This window comes from Nicotiana tabacum, chromosome 18 (assembly GCF_000715075.1).
Source record: "Nicotiana tabacum cultivar K326 chromosome 18, ASM71507v2, whole genome shotgun sequence".
NCBI lineage: Eukaryota > Viridiplantae > Streptophyta > Magnoliopsida > Solanales > Solanaceae > Nicotiana > Nicotiana tabacum.
The window spans coordinates 92034641-92046803 of NC_134097.1; the positions used below are offsets into that span (position 1 = coordinate 92034641).

Consider the following 12163-nt stretch of genomic DNA (forward strand, 5'->3'; position numbering starts at 1 on the left):
TTTCTAGTTTTAGTATTATTTCTCCCTTATACAAGAATTTAAAAAAGATCATAAGGAAAAAGACAATGATGAGAATGCGAGTGGTCAAGCTAAGGTGTATTATTTTAAGCCCTTATGGAATGAAATAATAAAGCGCAAGGTTATTGATAAGAAAAATGAGGCCCATGGAGATTTTGATTACTTAGATACCACGGGGATTGAGTTGAAAGAAGAATATAGTGGCTCCAGTTTAGAGGAGAATGTCAAGATTGAAGAATGCAAAGATGAAAAGGGAAGTAAACCATTTGACATTACTTCTAGTGTTTATATCTTTACCTATTTAGTTTCTAATTTTGATGAGTCATTCTCTTTAGTTTACGCCAAGAGATCTATGTTGAAACTAGAGTTAGATCCTTTTGAGGATTGGCATAATATTTATTTAGGACCTATAGATTCTATCATCAGGAAGAGGGATTTGTGTGATTATCTCTTTAATGTACTAGCTTCATCTAGTATACATCGTATGTATAATGCATCTAAGAGATATTTTAATCACATGTATTTGGGCTATCATAAAATTTATGGGGATGATTATGTCTATATGCTTTCTAGGGAAGTATTTATACGTGTAGACGTAATTGGGTCAAGAGAATGCATGGACACTATCTTTTAATTGTTTTTACCAAATAAGTGTTGTTTACTCCTTCTGGTCCAAAATATGTGATTTTTTGGCTTTTTTCTTGTGGTTCAAAATAAGTGATTTTTTCATATTTCAAGAATGAATTAATTATTTTTTTCCTACATTGCCCTTGGAGTAATTAATGTTGGAGTATGTGTTAGGAGTATTTATGTGAAGAGACAATAAATGTTAATATAGTCAATTTCATTACTAATTAATGTTAAAAGGTAAATTTTTTAATATGTGTGAAAACAACAAAAAAAATCACTTATTTTAGACCGGAGGGAGTATAATGTAAGCTCTACATCTTATTGTGGGTTTTTTGTATTGTAGGCCAATATTTGAGGACGAATCATTTTCCTAGTTTTATAACCTAATAATAGTACGGATATTAGATAGAGTATGTTATTGCATTAAAAACTACAGTTTTCATCATTATGATTCTACAGCTACAAAAGCTACTTTTGCTTCATTTTAGTGTTGCTATCTTTCTACAAGTTCCAAACAACCCTATATATAGCCTAGCTATAGGGCAACTCTCTCTCCCTACTTGTCTTTTCCTATGACTTTTAATCGTGATCATCTGGACACTCTTCTGGACAAGACAGTCCTTGGAGCACTTATCAATGATCTCGAATTTTCCATAACGAATTCGCAAAATGTACATGATGTTACCATAATTTCGAGGAGAATAACTGTGTTGGTTAAAGAAACAGATGAAGCAATAAAAGTTATGGGCTGGAAAATTGAAGAGGAGAGGATGTTCCCGTCTTGTAATAATCGAAATGTTCATCAAAATTTGAAGGATAAAAAGGAACTATGCAGGAGAAGGGACGCCTTGGATAAACTAAAGTTGACTCTTATTTTCCAATGTTGAGTTACTGAAAAGTTTGACTAATTTCTTTCTTTTGCATGATATGTTTTGCATGCTTGAAAGTTTTTTTAGCATTCTTGATTTTTTTTTACATTCTTGAAATTTTGTGAATTCTTCAGAGTTTGTTAAATGTCGATATGGCTATATTCACTGATCGATCTAATATTTCAGGATCTTCTTTTTGACGTATAAGGGAAAGTAGTATAATTGTTCGCTAGTAGATACAGTACTATAACTGTTTACAATTTTTTGACTTTTTCTCTTTCACCCGTCTTAAGGTTTAATTAGATCATTCTTTTGCATTTCTTGATTGAAAGTTTTAGCATTCTCGAATTTTTTCACATTCTTGAAATTTTGGTAAATGTCGATATGGCTAATATTTGAAGATCTTTCTGATGTTTAATCGAAAGTAGTATAATTGTTTCTTTTGCATTCTTGATTTAAAGTATTAGCATTCTTGAAAATTTTGTGAAATCTTCAAATTTTTGTAAATGTCGATATGACTTAATTATATTTCCTGATCGATCTAATATTCAAGATATTCTTTCTTTCTAACGTTTAATGGAAAGTAGTACAATTTTTTGCTGGTTTTTAAACATATTAGGAACTTCATATTGTTGGTCTTTTCTCTTTACACTTTCTAGTAATTTTCTTTTCTCTTAGACGAATAACCATGGCAACTATCCAATCAGTTAAGGCCTGTCAGATCTTCGACAGCCTTGGTAATCCGACTATCAAGGTTGAAGTACGTCTTTCAAATGGTGTATTAGCCAGAACCGGTGTTCCATGTGAAGCTGAATACCTTGTCTTAAAGGTTGTTAATAGTGTCAACACAATTATTGGCCCCTCACTCATTGGCAGGAACCCAACTGATCAGACCACTCTTGACAACTTGATGGTTCATGCATTAGATGGAACTCAAAAACTAGATGGAGGTGCTACCCTTAATCTGTCACTTGCAGTCTGCAAAGCTGGATCTTATGTTAGAAGCATCCTGTTATACAGGCACATACCAGAACTTGATGGTAATACCAAGTTGGTGTTACCAATACCTGCCTTTAATACGATAAGCTGTGCGGAAGACAAAAATGAATATATGATACTTCCTGTTGGAGGTGCTAGTTTCAAGGAGGCCATGAAGATGGGCGGCAAAGTGTATCAACATTTGAAGGACGTGATTAAGGAGAGATATGGTTTCGCAAATGTAGGTGATGAGGGTGGTTTTGTTCCTAATATCCAGGGGAACAAGGAAGGTCTTGAATTGCTCAAGACATCCATTGAGAAAGCAGGTTATACCAGAAAGGTGGTCATTGGAATGGATATTAGTATTGCATTTGAATACTACAAAAGTTATGACCTGAACTCTTCAAAGAAGAGAACATCAATAATGGATCACAAACAACGATATTAGGTGTCCAACTCTAGGATTTGTACAAGACATTAGTGTCCAAGTACCCTATATTTTCAATTGAAGATAATTGACCAAGATGATTGAGAGACGTATGCTAAGCTGACTACTGAGATTGGGAACAAGTACAGATTGTGGGAGATGACCTCCTTGTCACCTATCCTAAGAGGGTCGCCAAGGCAATCTCAAAAGAGACTTGTAATACACTACTTCTCAAGGTTTACCAACTCGGCAGTGTGACTCGATGTATCCAACCTAAGCAGGCAGGTTGGGGCATAATGACCAGTCACCGCAGCGGGGAACAGAAGATTATTTCATTGCTAGTCTCACCGTGGATTTGTCAACAGGACAGATCAAGACAGGAGCTCCTTGCAGGCCAGAGCGTATATCAAAATATGACCAGCTATTGAGATTTGAAGAGGCACTTGGACTAGAGGCTGTGTATGCAGGAGTAGGTTTCCACAAGCCAATGTGGCTAGGAGTTTTTAAGAGGGGGACAATGATATGATCCGGGATAGTCTGGCAAAACGGAGAATTTGAGAATGACCCCAAATTATCAGGTGGGTCGTTGACCCGCTCCAAGTTCAAGAACGTCCAAGGATGCACTCTAAGGAGCTGCATGATCTTCAATAATTAGCTTTAGAGATTCACTTGGAGGATTCATGCAAAGAATACCATGTTTGGAGTCTTGAGAATTGAAGAATCAAGACCCCAAGACAAATGGTATGAGACGGTTTCGCCAACCGATGGCTACGGTTCAAGAGGGGCCTGAAGAGTTGAAGAAAATAAGCTTCTACAATTCGTCACGGTTTAGCTGTGTGGTATGGCTGGGGTTAAGATTGAGGCTACGGTTTGGTCTGGCGAGTTTTTTTAGGAAATTAACTTGAAACTTTTCCTATTTTATTCATTGGGTATTTATAATAGCCTAGGATTATTTTATTAGCCACTTAGCATATTTTGACATAAGAAAACTCTTAAGAGAGATTTGGAACCTCTTGATTCGAGTTTGACTTTGGATTACCGATTTTCAAGACTTGGGTTCTTGAGGGTAATCTTCTTCTCCTTTCTTTATGTCTAGGTTTTAATTTGTCGTTCTTGGGAGGCGATCGAATAGTATTTCGATTGTTTCTTGAGACATTCTAGATTTTCTTCTATACTTCATTATTCATACTACTTTTGATCATCTTAATCAACCCTATTATTATTTTTGCTTTAATTGTTGTTATTTTCATATTTCGGTGCTTTGTTTATCTCGTATCATATCAAACATTGTCTCCAGAGTCACTCCACCGGCGAGGACAGGGAGTGTGATTTCGCCCGAAGTCTGTTCAACTGTATTGTTAAAACTGATTAATGTAATACAGCGTGGCACTATCTTATCCTTAAGTCGCATCTATGCGAGGACTCGGGGATGGATTATGCACGCTCTATTTTCATCGTCTACCAGAATTCTTCTAAGTATCTAGAATTCGTAAAGTACTGACAAGTGAAGCATTGTGAGAGAAAGTCAAACCGTCGGCATCTGACTCGTCGAAGATGATATTTTCTTCGAGTCTGCCATACCGTTCGTGAGTGATTGATCTATTGAGTTTGTGAGTGGCAGTGAATTTGATGTCGTTGGCGGAGGAATCATCACTGCCACCAATAATCATGTTGATGGTGCAAGCTGATGAGGGCGGCTTTAGTGGGCCTGGATGTTCTCGACCCCTTACTAAGGTATTCCCGCCTTTATTGCTGAGTAATTCTTTAAGGTGTCCTTGTTGCAGCAAGTTTGCTACTTCTAGTCTCAAAGCGTGGAAATCTTCCATTTTATGCCTACGTTCTTGGTGGAACTCACAGAGGGTGTCATACTTCCTGGTGCTTCGGTCGGACCTCATCTTAGGTGGCTACTTCACCTTCGTTCCTAGCTTCTCAAGTGTGTAGACTACCTCTGTAGGTGACACACAAAAGTTGTGAGCATATAGTAAGGGGTATACCTTGATCATTCTTGTGAGTGGCTGATCTCGGCCTAGAGGGGCCATCTTCATAGTAGAAGGAGGAAATGGGTGCCCTGACATAGGGTTGATTTCATTCCCTACCTGGACGCAATACTGGATGGTCTCTCCTCGTGTTTTCCCTGTGTTCCTTTCTAGGTTCGGAATGTACCGAGATGGGTCGTCGAGTTGGCCTGTTGAGATCTTCGTCGTCTGCTCTGACCTTAGCACAATAGGCATTGTGGGTCTCGTCCTAAGTGGTCGGTGGGTACTTTATCAACCAACTTAACAACTTTCTGGTTGCCCTCGATCCCTCTCTGCTCAACCCGTTCTAAAAGGCTGCTACGGCCATTCCTTCGGAGAAGTTAGGAAGTCCCTCAGTCCCTCTCTTGGGGATTTCTTGATAGAGAAGACGTCATTCACCTTTGTTTAAGCTTTCTTGGCTCCTGTATGTGTTGTTACGAACTTATCGGCCATCTCTTCTAATGTTTTTATGGAATAAGTTGGTAGCTGCGAATACTATGTCAACAGCCCTCTAGTGAGAGTTTCACAAAATATTTTCAGCAAGATGGAGGACACCTGCTCTTTAGTGAGGTCGTTGCCTTTTACGGCGGTGACGTAGTGAGTTAAATGATCTTCGGGATTGATCGTTCCGTCGTAGATTCTAAGGTGTGGGGATATCTTGAAAGTTTTTGGTATGGCATGAGGAACCACTTCTTCCCTGTATAGCTCTTCCACAAATCTACCAGCGTCTCTTTTCGATAACAATTTGGGGGCACTGGTATTTTGTCTACTCGTTCCTGGTGCTCCTTTATTTGTTCTTTGAGTGACTTGTTCTCGTTTTCTATTTCTTCTATTATTTTCAACATGGCGGCTAGGACGATTTCACCTACACTGTCAACAATCGTATGAGTGTCACCTAAAGTAGGAAGGTTCGATTAGTCGTCCTGTTCATTCATGCACTATGCTGCATGGATCCTCGTGGTTTCTGTCATTGTGCATGTGGCTTGTTTTATAATTACGCTGGCTAGTATGTCAGTCAACCACGGTTCGAGGAGCTTTTTCATAGCGGGTGACGCCACCTCTCCCCTGAACGTAGAGGCCCTCTTCCCATTTGGTTTGGTTATGTTGCAGAAAGGTGTAGGCGACTTCTCTAGTCTGGGGGATGCTGTGGGAGTCACCTCCTCATCTTGGGTATCATACCCTTCATCGATGGCACTCATGAGGTTGAGCGAGACATTGTCAGTTGCTTTTGTTCTGTTTCTTTGGTTACCTGCCATGGAGTTTTTTGTATGCACACAAAGAGAACAAAGATAACTATTGCAGTTTGTTAGATTAGCAAGTCACGTGAGTTATAGATCTGATGAAAACTAAAAACTTGACTAAGAAATCCCCACAGCGCGTGCCAAACTGTATGACCCAAAATTTAAATTTACATTGTTATACAATTAGATTTATAGTGAAAGGTGTTAATCTAACTCAATATTAATATCTAAATGATAGATCTAGTGTATTTATGGAGGATACTGCATGTGTGTTGTTAGATAACACTATTTAGGAGCAATAACGGAGCAATAAATGATTTAAGAGTATGAAAGAAAGCAATAAATGACAATAAAAGACATTTAAGTAAATGATTGCATATAGGTCACCGACAAGAGTGAGATTTCTTAATGATTCTTCTGACTATGATGGGTATAATCCCTTGAATATTCCGGGAAAGAAAAGATAGATAAAGATATAAAAAGTGACCTTTGTATGTATATGATAAATATGGAGTCTTAAGAGAATGTAAATATCTTGTTCTCTATAAAAATTGTTTAATTTATCTCTATAACTACATATCTTTCTATTTATAAGGGTACATGAGCCACAAAACCTTAAGTGATACAACTGTGGGAATATTCACTGGAATACTCTCTAGGGAATAGAAATCGTAGAACTAGCCGTTACGGAAGAGAGATGCTCGTCCTCGTCCTCGTCCTCGTCCTCGTCTTTATCGGATCGCCTCGACCTTATCCTCGATCCATCTTCCTCTCGTGACATCGATCTCTCGATATTCTATAGTGCCAAAGCAAAGTTGCTTTCGAAGGCTTTTACGCTATTGACCAAATCAAATATGTGATGTGAAGCTTTTTGCCCATACATATACTATCATCGTATATATAAATTAGACGCATTAAACTTGAAGTTTGAGCTAATAGAACGTAGTGTTTTAGATGTTATTGAAAAACGAATGCTGGCCAATTAGGTAGTTCTATCACTCTATAGGATGAAAATTTTCCATTAGCAAACCGTAGTTTGCTTTCTTTTCTCTTCCAATCATACCTTTTTCCCCACCAAAGCTTTTCCTTAACTAATTAACTTATTCTCATTCACTATTGCTCGTATACAAATTGTCGCCTCCCTTATGTGTCTCATCCCTTTAGCCAGTTAACCTGTTTAGTGATTTTTCATCTAAAATTAAAATTAATATATTTTATATGGGAAGGTAAAAACCTAATAGAGGGACATGGAGTTAATATTCCCGCGGAAATAGGTCTCCGTGGCTTTTTATAATGTTGATATTAAGAAAGTATATTTTTTGAATTTTTTTGTTGGAATTTGAACTAACATTAGTTTGTTATAGTCTGAAAGGATAGTGAAGTGGCTCAAGTGGTGGATAAATAAAAGGCCTAATATTAAATATTGTATACGTGGATAAGTAAGGCCCAAACTATTGGTTTGTGATGGGTAGGCACTGTTTATAAATAGAGGTCAACCACCCTTTCCCTAGCGTATTCTGCCTCTTGAATAGGTGGTTGATCAGCTCCAACTCTGCACCATTATATAATGACGAGGAATGGTCGATGCAGCTTTTTCCCGAAAGGTCAGGATCGATTTCCACAAAGAGTTAATATTGGTTGGGAGTTGGGTTTCTCTCTGATCTAGCTATGCGTGCTGCTTTTAATTGCACTTCTAACCATGTTTGGATTTGTTTCTATTCTACTTTTAATGCTATTGATTGCTAAAAATAATCTAAGTACAATATTTTTGTAAGAGTTTCCTCAATTGATAAAAAGCACTAGGGAAGTGACTTACACCTAGGCGAGTATCTAATGGGATCTAAAATTTAGGACAAGCTTGTTATATTTGGGGTCATGATATAACCTTTACACATAATTACTCATTCTATACCTCTCGGTAGTTTGAGTGACTTTGCCTAATTGGCTTTCTCAAGCCTAATTAGGTATTCAAACAATGCAAGTAAAATTGGCTCAAGTCGGGTATTACTATCTCTAGGTTTAACCATTTAATTGGGGCTATCAATATCTTGAATGCACCCTAATTTCTTGTTAACCTAATTTTTCTAGACTTAGTCCCTCTTTCTCAAGAAGAGTCTAAGTCATAAAGGCACGAATTAGTGTTTGCAATCACTAATTCTACAATTAAAGCATGAATCAGGCTAAATATCACTAACCCATAAACAATTAAGCCCTAAAATTGAAGATCCATTAAATACTCACACTAGGGTTGAGTCACAACCCTAACTAATGGGTTTAGCTACTCATAATCAAGGTAGAAATCAAAATGAAGATGAAACATAAGTCATAAAAGTTGATTACAAGAATATAAGCTAATGCTGCTCTAAAATTACTCTAAATGGTGAAGTACGGCTGTTCACGAGCTCCCTGATATAAAAGATACCCTAAAAATATGAAAATGATCTATTTATACACAACTGAAATTGCTGGACAAAAATACCCCTATGGAGGTTCCGCTATCAGCGAAATACTGGGTGTCTCAGTGCATGGACTTTCGCGGACGCGCAAAAACAAGAGCGGACCACGTTTCTTCAATTTTGGACTGGGACTAGGCTAAGTTTCGCGGACAGCATAAAATCTACCGCGTCAGCGTTGGCTTCTACCGCGACCATGTAAAATGTTCGTGAACCGCGTTCCTTAGTTAGGCTCACTTTGCATGGTCTCTGAACTTTGATCGACGCTCTTAGCGGCAATACCACTGTGGTCACATTAGGTATTCTGGGGCCGCACTTTTTCATCACGGTCTGCGGTCTCTGTTGCACCCAAAACATCTTCTCTGAATCTCAATTCCGCGGACCGCGTAATTGTGTCCGCTTCAGCGGTGGACCTTCCGCAGCCGCTCTTTTCCTTTGCGGTTAGCACTTTTATCTCGGCTTTGAACTTGTGCAAATTTAACTCTTTCATGAGTTGGTTATGGCTTTCTTGCCTCATTTGACCAAATCATGCAGACAAGCACAATAAGTCAGTTTTCGTGAATACTTTTACACATTTTTTATTCAAAACCTAAGCAAAAGAGAGCATAAGATAGGCTAGAATCCATAGTTATCAACTCCTCCAAACTTAAGCTTTTGCTTGTCCTCAAGCAAACAAAGTAATTCCCACCTCCACAAGATAAAAGAAAGTAAAATTTCAGTTGTTCTAAAGTGACTTCATCAAGCATCAATTGGGACTAACAATTATCCTCAACACAAATGTATTATCAACAACACACAACCTTTTTTAGCATCATGGCTCTAGTGCGACACAAGAGCATCAAGAATTGACTTAACTCATTAAGGAAGCTCGCTCTACTATGTAGGTCGTTGTGGAACCCAAACTCTTTCTCCTCCACTCTCTATAAGCAAATATCACTTAAGAATTAAAGCACTCAAAACAAGAATTGTGAAGAAGCACACTCGTCTCTCACAAAGGAATGTCACAAGTCTGGTTCTAAGTACCATAAGCTTGCCCCTTATGTGAATCACCACTAATGTAAGCTCACTCAACTTGAAATCATATAGGGCTTTTGCGAGAATGTAATGAAGGCTTTTGGTTCAAGGTAGGATATATCGGTCTATGAAGGTTTCATCTTTCCTTAAGCACTTCATTTTCTCATTTCGGCTCACACTTTCTTGACTCTTTGTGTCATTTCCTTCTTCCTTAGTAGACTAAACAGACACACTGTCACTCTTTCTTGTTTATGACAATCATTTTTATCCCTTCTAATCATTCCAAGCCTTTCATCATTGCTTTTATTGAATCCCTTCATTTTTCTATATTAATCACTTTCTTTTTGACTTTTTGGCTTTTCTTTCTTTTTATTTTTCCTTCCCTTATCTTCATTTTGTATCTTTTATCACTTTTGCATTCCTCTTCTCTCCCCCCCAAACTTATGCTTTTGTCAATTGTGCTAAGGAAAGATCGGGTGCCAAGAGAGGGTCACTTTAGAACGGATAAAGGCTTGTATCATGGTTATTGAAAGAACAAGGCTTCGGCTCAACGGGGTTGACTAGGGATATCATATTTGGTGGGCTATGGATGCTTTCAAGTTTCAATTTGGATCAAGGAGATCCTATAATCATTTCTCAAGTCGAGCTACACTTAGAATTTTACCTAGACAAACATTCAGGTGAAGTTCTAGGCTTATTGGCACGAGACTTGGACTTGCAAATCAATACCTCACCTCACAAGTTGTTGGATTGCTAAAGAGAACATAGTCGAGGGCCCACAACAACCCTAGCTAAGATTGAGCAACACAAATGGCTCCTAAAACCACTCGATGATTATTTAGTCAACATAGGAGTCTAAAGGTCACAACTAGCACCATTCTTTGCAAATCAATTTGTTTATAACCATAAGGTCAAAGGTAAATGTGCTAGGCCCAAGCAAAGCATTGCCTGAGACACTTTTATTCATTACTACTATTTACACAAAAACATAAAGAAAATGGACTCAACCCTTAAGAAGGTTATCATGCCATCCGAGAAAGCTTGTCCTAAATTTTATATCACATTAGATACTTACCTAGGTGTAAGTCACTTCCCTAGTGCTTTTTATCAATTGAGTAAACTCTTACAAAAATATTGTACTTAGATTATTTTCAACAATCAATAACATTAAAAGTAGAATAGAAACAAATCCAAACATGGTTAGAAGTGTAATTAAAAGCAACACGCGTAGCTAGATTAGATAGAAACTCAACTCCCAACCAATATTAACTCTATGTGGAAATCGATCCCGACATTTCGGGTAAAAGCTGCATCGACCATTCCTCGCTATTATATAGTGGTGTAGGGTTGGATCCGATCACTTTTTGGCGCCGTTGCCGGGGGTCGAACTCGGGTCACCCGCATGACAGGCGGGAATACTCACCACTATACTACAACGACTTGAGCTAATTTTACTTGCATTGTTTGAACACCCAATTAGGCTTGAGAAAGCCAATTAGGGCAAAGTCACTCAAACTACCGAGAGGTATAGAGTGAGTAATTATGTGTAAAGGTTATATTACGACCCCAAATACAACAAGCTTATCCTCAAATTTAAATCCCATTAGATACTCGCCTAGGTATAAGTCACTTCCCTAGTGCTTTTTATCAATTGAGAAAACTCTTACAAAACATTGTACTTAGATTATTTTCAGCAATCAATAGCATTAAAAGTAGAATAGAAACAAATTCAAGCATGGTTAGAAGTACAATTAAAAGCTGCACGCGTAGCTAGATTAGATAGAAACCCAACTCCCAACCAATATTAACTCCCAGTGGAAATCGATCCCGACCTTTCAGGTAAAAGTTACATCGACCATTCCTCGCCATTATATAGTGGTACAGGGTTGGAGCCGATCAAAAAGAGACGCCGTTGCCGGGGATCGAACCCGGGTCACCCGCGTGACAGGTGGGAATACTCACCACTATACTACAACGACTTTGTTGTTAATCTCGTTGGTTTTTATAAATATATTTTATATAAATAATATAATATATGTCGACTCTGAAATTACATTAAACTAGAATATTACTAGTTCCAGCTTGGATTATTACTAGGACGAGCCTTATTTTTTCAAGATTTGTAATGATGGTGTGATCCTGAGATGTGTTCCGGAGGAGGAGAAAACGAGTATTCTTGATGCTTGCCATTCCTCGCCCTATGGTGGTCATCATAGTGGGGCGAGAACTGCTCCAAAGATTCTTAGTTGTGGAATTTATTGGCATACTCTGTATAAAGATGTTGGTGATCTTGTTAAGAGATGTGATGAGTGTCAGAGAGCTGGTGGAATCACCAAGAAGGATGAAATGCCTCTCACCACTATTCTGGAGGTTGACATTTTTAACGTGTGGGGCATAGACTTCATGGGGCCTTTTGTGAGTTCATGTGGCAACACTTACATTCTAGTGGTCGTTGATTATGTTTCCAAGTGGGTTGAGGCCGTGGCTTTACCCAACAATGAAGCTCGGAGTGTGGTGG

At 38.2% G+C, this 12163-nt stretch overlaps 1 non-coding gene and 1 pseudogene across 1 annotated transcript; one reads left to right on the forward strand and one right to left on the reverse strand.

Annotated features, from left to right (window-relative positions):
• Positions 1-2205: 2205 nt before the first annotated feature.
• Positions 2206-3448, forward strand: LOC107759191 (enolase pseudogene; annotated as a pseudogene).
• An 8104-nt stretch (positions 3449-11552) lies between these two features.
• On the reverse strand, positions 11553-11624 carry TRNAD-GUC (transfer RNA aspartic acid (anticodon GUC)). Its single transcript has one exon. It is a non-coding gene; the product is annotated as a tRNA-Asp (tRNA).
• Between the last annotated feature and the right edge of the window lie 539 nt (positions 11625-12163).